Raw genomic sequence first — 10,974 nt, forward strand, 5'->3', positions numbered from 1 at the left:
TCTCTCTCTCTCTCTCTCTCTCTCTCACACACACACACACACACACACAGGAAGGCATGTTTATGTCATTAGCTTGAGGCCTGAGTAGTCACCGGCTCAGGAAGGTAAACAAGTCCCTGGTGGCAGCACACTGAGGACTGCAGAGGCGCTGCCTGCCTGCCTGCCTGCCCTGTGTCTCTCCTGTAACAGGAGCTCTCAAGGGTGTCCTTAGCCCAGAAGCACTTCTTCAGCGGTCACTCTGCCTTTCCACCACGGGAACCACAGCACCAGCTACCTTAGTCTCCTTACCTTCACCTTTCCTCCTCTTACCAAAGAATACGGCATAGCTAAGTCTGGAGGACCACAGTAGATAGTGTGGAGGCTCTGGTCAGTCACACAGAGACTGATATAAAACGAAGGAAAGTAACAGTGGACCCAAACGAATGCGAGTGAGTCAAACTTAACCACTTTCAAAGAAACATGGCAACAATGAAGCCTCCCTGCCCTGTCTCTGTCCTCACAGTCTGTCACCACACCCCATCAACAAGACATCCTGATATCACTTGAATTCACCCATTACTTTGATCTCCACAGATTTTTCCTAGTCCCGAATATTAACATAAGCCCACCCATCCATCCCCACATTTCTTTTACATTTCTTTTTTTGTTTTTGTTTTGTTTTCCAGACAGGGTTTCTCTTTTAGCCCTGGCTGTCCTGGAACTCACTCTGTAGACCAGGCTGGCCTCGATCCGCCTGCCTCTGCCTCCCAAGTGCTGGGGAGATGGCTCAGTGCTTGTCATCAAGCCTGACAACCTAAGTTCAATTCCTGGGGCCCACATGGCCAAAGAAGAGAACTGATACCGACAAACGGTTTTCTGACCTCTGCATGAAAATGTGGCACGTGTACATACACAATTGTGGTGGTCCACGCCTTTAAGCCCAGTCTTTCTTATAACCTATTTGATGTCCAGAATTGTGCCAGTATGACAGACAAGCCAAAGAGACTTAAACTGTAGGGCTGAACCCCCAAAACAAAGACAACCACACCTCATTATCAGTGCTTGGGCCAGGGAAAAACACAAGCCAAGGAACTGACTATAGTGTGGTCCCAAGTCCCCGACAGACAACTGGTCCTTAGTCTGAAATGCTGAAATGAATGCCTTCAGAGAGATGGGAGAATACTTTTCCACCAGCAATTATGCTCTGACTGAAAACCAAGAGATGAAGCTAGGCATGGCAATGTACAAGTATAATACCAGCCCTTGGGAGGCTGAGGCAGGAGTTTTAGGTCAGCCTTCGTTCGACACACAGCAAAACTAGACTCTATTAAAAAATGATGTCAGGCATGGGTGCATGCCTTTAATTCCCAGCATTTGGGAGTCAAAGGCAGGCAGATGTTTTTGAGTTTGAGACTAGCCACAGCAACATAGAGACCCTGCCTCAAAAACAAAATAAACAACAAAAACAGAGGCTGGTGAGACGGCTCAGGGCTTGATGTCATTTGCTACTAAGAAAGACAATTTAAATTCAGTCTCTGGGACTTACATGGTGGAAAGAAAAGACGTAAGTTGTCCTCTCACCACAACTATGTACACAGACAGACAGATTTTCTGTTTCTTTGCCTCTCTGTCTGCTTCTGTCTCTCTTACACACACACACACACACACACACACGCACGCACACACACACCAGAAAAGCAAAGGGGAAGGGAGGGATAAGGAAGGAGTAGAAAAGAATGGAAAGGAAAGGAAGAGAGAGGAGGAAACAGGTATTGAGTCTTACCATCTGTTCCTATAAATATTGTTTATCTGAACAGTGCCTTCAGTGACTCTGCATGGTCACATATTAATGCCATCCCACTGGGAGTAAACCCAAAAGCAGGACAAAGAGATGTTATCCCTCAGTTCCACTAGCTGACAGCAGTCAACTTGCTGGGCAGCCAACATGGGGTCAGAGCAAAGGCACCAGCTCGCCACTGGGTTCATCGGCACAGGGCCAGTGACTAGCCAGATGACCTGTTTATTGTGGGAAGCACAACTGCCCGATCACAGAAGGTCAGCTAATTGGGTCATAAAGGAGTAGGAAGCGTTAACACCCACAGATACATTCGGTTTACTATTAGGTTACCGAGCTTTAGCTGGGAATAGGAAAAGCATCCCTCTGTCCTCTGCCAGCCCTATCAGATCATCACTGGGTTTCCTTTCTTTCATGTTACATTTATTTATTTACTGTGCACATTTGTAGAGGGCAGAGGGCAACTTGCAGGAGTTACTATGTAGATACTAGGTAGATACTAGAACTTAAGCTCAGACTGTCAGAGTCTTCTAACTGGCTCTTTAAAATAATAAGCTGGGCATGGTGGCACATGACTGTAATCCCACCACTCAGGAGACAAAGGCAGGAGAAGTGCCAGGAGCAAGAGGCCAGGTGGGACTACATACCAACCATCTATCAGAGCAGCCAGGGTAAAAAGTAAGATTCCGATTAAAGCACTCGAACACACACACTACCACAGACACACATTACCCATCTGCACTCCACACACACACCACACATACCATACAAACATACACACCACCCACACACCCTACACACACACCAGACACACACTACACACCCACACACCACACGTACACACTATCCATCCACACCAGACACACACACCACATACATACACACTACTCACACCCCCCCACACCACTAACACACACAGCCAACACACCACAGACACTACCCACCCACCCATACCACATACACACACATACACACTGCCCACCCACACTACACACATACACATACCACAGACACACATTACTCACCTGCACTACACACACACACACACACAGACATACCACACATACCATACATACATACACTCCACCCACCCACAAGACACACGCTACCCACCCACACATACTACACACACACCAGACACACACACTACATCACATACACACTACACACATATCACACACACACACACACTACCCACACACACACCAGACAGACACACACACACACTACATATACACCACACATACATACTACCCACTCACACCACACACACACACACCAGACAGACAGACACACACACACACTACATATATACCACACATACACACTACCCACCCATACCACACACATAACCACAGATTATACCCACCTGCACTACCCACACACACAACACACAGAGACACACACACATACCATACATACACACCACACACACACTATCCACCTACACAAACTACACACACAACATACTACCCACACCACACACACACCAGACACACACCCCCACTACATACACACACACCACATACATACACACACGACTCACACACCCCCACACCACATACACACACATACACGAATACACACTACCCACCCACACTACACACACACACATGCATACACACACCACAATACCACATACACACCACACACACACACCATACATACCACACACTATCTCCCACCCCTTCCCCCCCAAACACACACACACATACTCTACAACATGGCCCACACCTATAATTCCAGCTGTCAGGATATGGAGCCAATTAGAGCAAAAGTTCATCAAATGCTGGTTACATAGCAAATATGAGGGCAACCTGAGTAACAGGAGGCACTTTCTTAAAAACAAAACAACAAAAAACAGAGAGTTAGGAAAAAAAACCAACTTTCCTCTGATACTGTTTCAATAGTGGGTACCAAACTGACACCAACCCAGGGCCACTCTCAGCCCCTTCTTGCCAAGCAATTTAATCTAATCCCTCAATTTTATCATGACTCCGATGAAAACACCCCTAATTTCCAACCTCCTGCCTTCCTAACCAAGTGGCTGCAGCTCCACCTCAGGCTCCATTCCTCTAAGGGTCTGCTGGAAATTCCCGCTGGGCTGGCAGAGAACCAGCTCTCTCCAACTGGAATTCCTCCTTCCCTCGAGCCTGAAGCTCCTCCGGTGCCCCGCCCCGCCCCCACCAACGGACCACAGCTCGCCAGAGCTCTTTCCTCATTCATTTCCTACCATTTGTAATCACAAAGAGGCAGGCACTGTGCCAGGACCTGGGCACACAGGAGTGATTCAGGCAGGCCATGTCCCAAGAGCTCAGTGTCCGTTTCTTGCTTGTCCCTAGCTGAACAGAGACTGGTATGGGACCTGGGAACCGGGCTGTGGCAGGCCATGTGGTAACAAACCTGGTTTGTCCTTAAGGCACGGAGAGCGAACCTTCCAACAACCCACTTGAGTCTTTCCTTAAGAGGGTTTCCAAAGGACAACTATTGATTTAGCCTTAAGGCTTTCTCCTTGTTTGCTTTTGGTTTTGAGACAAAACAAAACAAAAACTTAATATATAGCCATGGCTGGCCTTGAACTCCTGCCTCAAAGATCCTACAGCCTCAGCCTCCCAATTGCTGAAATTACAGGCATGAGCCACCATGCCCCCTTGTGATGCCCTCCTGCACAGAAATCTGCTCACTAGGGCTGGCAGAGTGGCTCAGTGGGTAAAGACACTCACCCCAAGTCGTACAGATCTGAGCTGAATTCCCTAGAACCAACAAGGTAGGAGAGAAGTGTCAGGTTCTAAAGGCTATCTGTGGTGCCCATTAGCACACCGAAGGGCAACCTGGCCTCCAGGCCTTCTCCACTCTTCTCATCATCCCCCAGCCCTAACTGCCAGCTCCTGGGCTCCCTCCCCAGCTTCTCATTCTCTCAGAGCCCTCCTTACTATCCAGCCATGCTCACTCTCAGTCTTCCTCCCTCTCTTGTCTCCTTTGCCTGAATTCCCTAATTTCTCCTTCCTCTCTTACAGTCGCCTGCCTCCTCTCTTGGTCAAGTGCAGTCAGCTGGCCTTGTTGAAGCTCCTACTGTCCCTCCCTGAGCTGGACTCTTCCAGATGCTTCTGGCTGTACTCTCCCTCATTTCTTCCCCTCAATTGTACCTTGGAGTAGTCATGTCCTCAGCTCACTATCTGGAGCTGAAACCCTCAGTTTATACAAAAAGCAAATTCCCACGCATTGTTCTCTGACTTCCACACTTGCAATGTGGCAAGCATCTGCCCAGAGACATGCATCTGCACACACAAAAGAAGTAAATAAGGAAGAAAAATCTACTTACTAGCTGGACCATAACTGCTTAGCGCTATCCTCCTCTAGCTGTTAACTGTGGGATGGAGACGAATTTTTTATTGCCACCCTTTTCTCTTTTGTTGCTGGGTAATGAAGGGGCCCGATGTAAAATACAGGTTATATACAGGATGTGCCTAGCTGAAAATACTCATTCATTTAAGGATTTAGAATTTTCTGTTCCTGCTTAAATGATGTCTTGTCCACTACTGAGACTACACATTCCTTCAGGACAAAAATTGTGTTCTCAGTACCAAGCAGATTCTAAGTCCCTGAAAATTACAGATAACATTCCTTTATAATCTGGTACTTACTTATATATTCTCTGGATAGCAATCAATATATTAGGGCTATTAAGCATTGAGAGAAAGATAAATTAATTTTAAAATAAACAGCATGTGTGCTGACTTGTTTTATGAGAATTGGCATAGGCTTGAGAGATGTGAACCTTAACTGAGAAAACACTCCTTAAGATCAGGTTGTAGGCAAGCCTGTAGGGCATTTTCTTATTTAGTGACCAATGTGGGAGGAACCAGTCCATTGTGGTCCTGGGTTCTATAAAAAAGCAGGCTGAGCAAGCCAGTAAGCAGCACCGCTCCATGGCCTCTGCATCAGCTTCCTCTCCAGGTGCCTGTCCTGTTTGAGGTCCCCTCCTGATTGCCTTCCACTGTGAACAGTGATGCGAAAGCATAAGCCAAATAAATCCTGTCCTCCCCAAGTTGTTTTTGGTGACAGTGTTTCATCACAGCAATAGTGACCCTAAGACAGCAGGATGGAGATCAAGCCCAGCAAGATAACTCAGTGGGTAAACCAGGGCTGGCTATACTAACGCCTGATGACCTGAGTTCAATTCATTGAGCCCCTATCAAGGTGAGCCCATATCAAGGAGAGCTGACTCCAAAAAGCTGTCTCTGACTTCCACACGTGTGTGCCCATACAGGAACATCACACACACACACACACACACACACACACACACCACCTCTAAATGTTTAAATACAACAAATTATTTTAAAAGTAACATCCTATAAGGGAGATAATAAATTATTTACTCCACTGCCCCTATACAGAAGCTGGGTCTCTTGAACACTCCACACAGGAATATAAATGCACACTGAAAAGAAACAGGGAGTATGTTTAACACCTTCCCTCTGACAACCACAGGATACCTAAGCAGGTTGTACCTGCTTAGTTGTACCATGTTGGTACAACATGTTAGTTGTACCAACATGTTGGCTCAGCCATGCCTAAACAGGCTCCCCTCAGAGATAGCCATTTCCTAGCAAGTGCCACCACGGGGCTGCAGAAACCACTAAGCACTCTGCTTTGCAATGCAGTCTACCACTAAGAACCAATGAGATGGTGGGATGGTAGAGTTCGGAGGTAAAGCATGTATGTACAATGTTCAGTATTCCTAAAAACAAAACAACCAAAGGACAAAAGCCCAAGCCTAAGATCTGAGCTGGGTGGTTGGTGCCACACAGCTTTAATCCGAGCTCGGGAGGCAGAGGCAGGCAGCTCTCTGTGAGTTCGAGGCCAGACTGGTCTACAAAGTGAGTTCCAGAACAGCCAAGGATGTTATAAAAACCAAAAGAAAGGGCTGGGGAGATGGCTCAGTGGTTAAGAGCACTAACTATTCTTCCAGAGGTCCTGAGTTCAATTCCAGCAACCACATGATGGCTCACAACCGTCTGTACAGCTACAATGTACTCATATACATAAAATAAATAAAATAAATCTTTCAAAAAATAGTAATGGGGAAGTCTTTGACTTTTTTTTCTCAATATCTCAACTTTCATAACTTTGATAGTTTTTTTTTTTTTCTTTTCTTTTTTAATGGTACTGGGGATTGAACTCAGGACATATGCATCCTAGGCAGGAGCTCTGTCTCTGAGCTACTACAGTGCAGACCTTTTCCATTTTTTTTTTTTTTTTTTTTTGGTTTTTCAAGACAGGGTTTCTCTGTGTAGCCCTGGCTGTCCTGNAACTCACTCTGTAGACCAGGCTGGCCTCGAACTCAGAAATCNGCCTGCCTATGNCTCCCAAGTGCTGGGATTAAAGGCGTGCGCCACCACGCCCGGCCACTTTTATTTTTGATACTGGGTCTTGCTAAAGTCCAGGCTGTCTCTGAACTCACTCTGTAGCCCCTACAGCATTGACTTTGTAATTCTCTTGCCTCAGCCTTCCACTTGGGATTATAACCTCTCACATACCCGCTCTGTTCTTTTATTCGCATTAAAAAAAAAAAAAAAACACACACACACACACACAAGAAATCGAGGGGGCTGGGCATACACTTCAGCACCAGTGAACTCGGCCTGCATGCCTGAGGCCCTAGGCACAATGCCCAGCACAAGAAAACAATTAAATGAAATAAAATAAGACATGACATATAAATCTTTAAAAGTTTGGCTTTTTCACCTTCAAATATAAACTGCTTTGCTTTACTGTAGGGCTTCACACATGTGCAGAAGAAAACTCTACTATTGAGCCACAAGCCCCAGCTCCTAGGCCGACTTTCAAGTTAATTAATAAAAAACCTGACATTTTGTGTAAGACAAAGTCTTATTATACTACCTACAAATTCTCAAAACCGAAATCTCTGCTGCCACGTTTCTCCTAAATGCTTTCTGGATCCATCTGTGGCTCTACCTAAAGATCACTCCATTATGAGTTTGCACAGGTGAATTTCCAAGCACTAGAAAGGCAACAAGGCCATTTCTCATGTCCGATGAGTGGTGCCTGATTCCCGTTTTCTTTTTCTTTTTTTCCCCTCTTTCTTTTCCCTTTCACTCCCCCCTCCCCCTCTTTCTCTCCCCACTATGTAGCTCTGGCTATCCTAGAACTCAGGAATATCCACCTGCCTCTGTTTCCCAAGCACTGGGATTAAAGGCGTGAGATTAAAGGCCAGGCCTGGCTCACTCCTATTTTATAAACAACTCACCCCTGCATCACAGATTCACTTTGCCAGATGGCACCAAATGCCTTTTTTATTTCTCATATAGAAAAACCAGAGAGTGAGTTCAGTGAAAGTCCACCTGTGAGCATTACTGGCTTATCTGGGAAGGGTTCCTTGCAGTTGACCTGTCAAACACTAGTGATTACTTTATTGCAGGTCAGGCCTGATAGCTGCCCTCACTTACCCTGAAAATAGAGTGAGAGCTAAGCAATCATTTGTCAAAGGTCTCATCGTCATAGTAACTTTGAAACACCTGGACAGTCACCTGTAAGTCCACACTGCTCTGAAAAAAGTGTCGAGCTGTAGAACTCGGGAAAAAATGCACACCAAGCCCTGAAGCACAGCGCAGCCACATCTAAGCAGTACATAGCCCAACAATGTCTTGGTAGCTAAGAATACTTATTGCTATGGCAAATGACCTAGGTTCAGTTCCTAGCACCGACATAACAACTCACAGCCATCTATAACCTCAGGACTAGGAGATCCGACACCCTCTTCTGGTCTCCACACGCACCAGGCACACATACATGTAGACACACACACACACACACACACACACGCCACAAAAGTGGCTGATCAGGTAAAAAGTACCCGCTGCCCAGCCTGACACCCAAGTTTTAGCCCCAGGATCCACATGGTAGGTTTAGATGTTCCCGACCTCCATATTCATACACACAAAATTAATTAATAAGTTGTAAAAAAACCCTATTTTTAATGGAAGACTACAGATATAGATCAACTAATACAGCGCATGCCTGGCACACACAACGCCCTGGGTTCAATTCCCAGTGCCTTATAAAACCAGACATGGTAGTGCACTCTCAGCCCGTGGAAGGCAGAGGCAGGAGGGCCAGAAGTTCAAGGTCATCTTTAGCTACACAGCGAGTTTGAAGCCAAATCTCAATAAATAAATTGAATAATTAAAGGATTAGACCCAGACCAATAATTTCATAGGAAAAGGGAGACAACACATAGTACATTCCTTACAACAGAATTTTTATCTATAAAATACAGACTCTACCAAAAGAACTGCCTACAAAAATCTCCACTTCTTGGCTCCAAAACATGTTTTCAATTCATAGTCCTAAAGAGTTAATTTTCTCGATTTCTGTAAAATGGGTGTCCTGCAGCTTTTGTGTTCTCTGGTGTAGTTTTTCAGAAGGAAGTGAGTTTCCTATCACAATCAAATCTAGCTTCCCCTACTCAAAGACAATCATCTCCTCCTTGCCACTTCATATCACACCGGCTGTTTCTTTCAACTGAATGGTCTTCCATTAAGAAAGAAGTCTTTGTGCGAGGGCAGTGGTGGCGCACACCTTTAATCCCAGCACTCAGGAGGCAGGGGCAGGCGGATTTCTGAATTTGAGGCCAGCCTGGTTGGTCTACAGAGTGAGTTCCAGGACAGCCCGGGCTACACAGAGAAGCCCTGTCTCGAAGGGGTAAAAAATAAAAAAAGTCTTTGTGGCCACAAATCATAAAGTTAGTGCTGCGGCCGGTTTTCATTTCTTCCTCATGTACTCTGTCCTTAGCACAATACTGGGAACAAGGAACATAAGCGTCGTAAGTTAACTTCCTTGCTGTCTATCCAATGCAATTTTATACCTTTACATTTCTGTCCTGTTCTTTAGATTCTGAGGCAGTCCCGAAGGCAAACTGTCCCCATGGCCATTCACCAATGCCCATGTCTCCATGCATGTCTTTCCTCACCAGGGCTGTAATAAAGCCCTGATAGGAACATCTCATCTCATCTTTTGTTTCCACAAGTCCATCCGTTTGTTTGTTTGTTTCCTGAGCTACAAAAGTAGGCCATGGCCAACCAGGACTCGGCACTCAGGCAGGGCTGGCAAGGTAAATCAAATGCTTCTAGGATGTTCCTTTTTAAAGCTTTTACCTGAACACCAGTTTCTTACATACTTTCTGCCTCAAGTGCAATCTCATTTTTCAAGAGCATGAATAGCTAGTAAGGCGACGAGTCCTTTGTCTGAAGTGTCCACACCTCACAAATCCTCATCCACAAAGCGCCCATCCTCACTCAGGTAATGGGGTGGTCTGCTCCGCAATGGGCGGGGTAGCCTTGGGTTTCACATCTTTATGGGGATGGGTTAGGTTCAAGCAAGATCCAAAATTCTGCGTCCGAATGTGCAGGTCCTATCTCCGAGGTGGAGAAAACGAACCTCCGAGCGACCTCGTACTCAATGCCGTGCACACACTGGCATTTAGCACAGCCCTCCTCCAGCCAGGGCCCCCGCGTATACTCGCTTCCCACCTCCGGAGCCGGGCGGCGGCAGAGGCCGGGCCAGCGCCCGCTCCCGGCCGCGCCATGCCCTCCTTCACCCTCGCCCGCCGCCGGCTGCCTCTCACCTGGCATGCTGGCATTGCCCGCCCAGAGCTGCACGCGAGACCATGGATCCGGACGGGTTTCGAGGCCGTCCGCCTGCCCTGAGGGAGCTAGTGCGGATGCGCGCGCGCCGGAATCCAGAGCACCGATACCGGGAACACGCCGCCTGGTTTCTAAGGAACAGGGGTCTATGGTACGGAGGGGCGGGGCGGCAGGAGAACAGCGCATGCTCTGTGACGGGAGGTGGACCCGCGGGAGGCGGGGCCGGGATAAAGAGCTGCGCATGCTCGCGCCTTGGGGGTGGTGCTTGGGAAACCTTCAAGAAGCCTGTTGCTGTCAAGTTTTCGGTGGTGGATGTGTTGATGCTAGGGTGCTTCCAGCTTCGGGCGCTCTCAGATTTGCCAACCGGCGTCAAGAATGTATATAGATGCTTTAGAGTGTTTCCTGGAATGAAGGAAGGTCTCGACAACGACCTGTGTTTGTAGAAGCACAGGTTATTTCCAACTGGTCGGATTTTTCTTTTCTTTTTTTTTTTTTTTTTTTTTTTTTTTTTTTTTTTTTTTTTTTTTTTTT

The 10,974-nt window shown here is 46.7% G+C and overlaps 1 protein-coding gene across 3 annotated transcripts in view; it reads right to left on the bottom strand.

Annotated features, from left to right (window-relative positions):
* Gfod2 (glucose-fructose oxidoreductase domain containing 2) overlaps window positions 1-10,598 on the bottom strand; it is a 44,217-nt gene extending 33,619 nt beyond the window's left edge. For all 3 annotated transcript variants that reach the window (XM_029480954.1, XM_029480955.1, XM_021170080.2), the window contains exon 1: window positions 10,425-10,598. The gene's annotated coding sequence lies outside the window, so the exon portion shown is untranslated. The remainder of the gene's footprint in view (window positions 1-10,424) is intronic.
* Window positions 10,599-10,974: the final 376 nt, after the last annotated feature.

This window comes from Mus caroli, chromosome 8, assembly GCF_900094665.2.
Source record: "Mus caroli chromosome 8, CAROLI_EIJ_v1.1, whole genome shotgun sequence".
In the NCBI taxonomy this organism is placed as follows: Eukaryota; Metazoa; Chordata; class Mammalia; order Rodentia; family Muridae; genus Mus; species Mus caroli.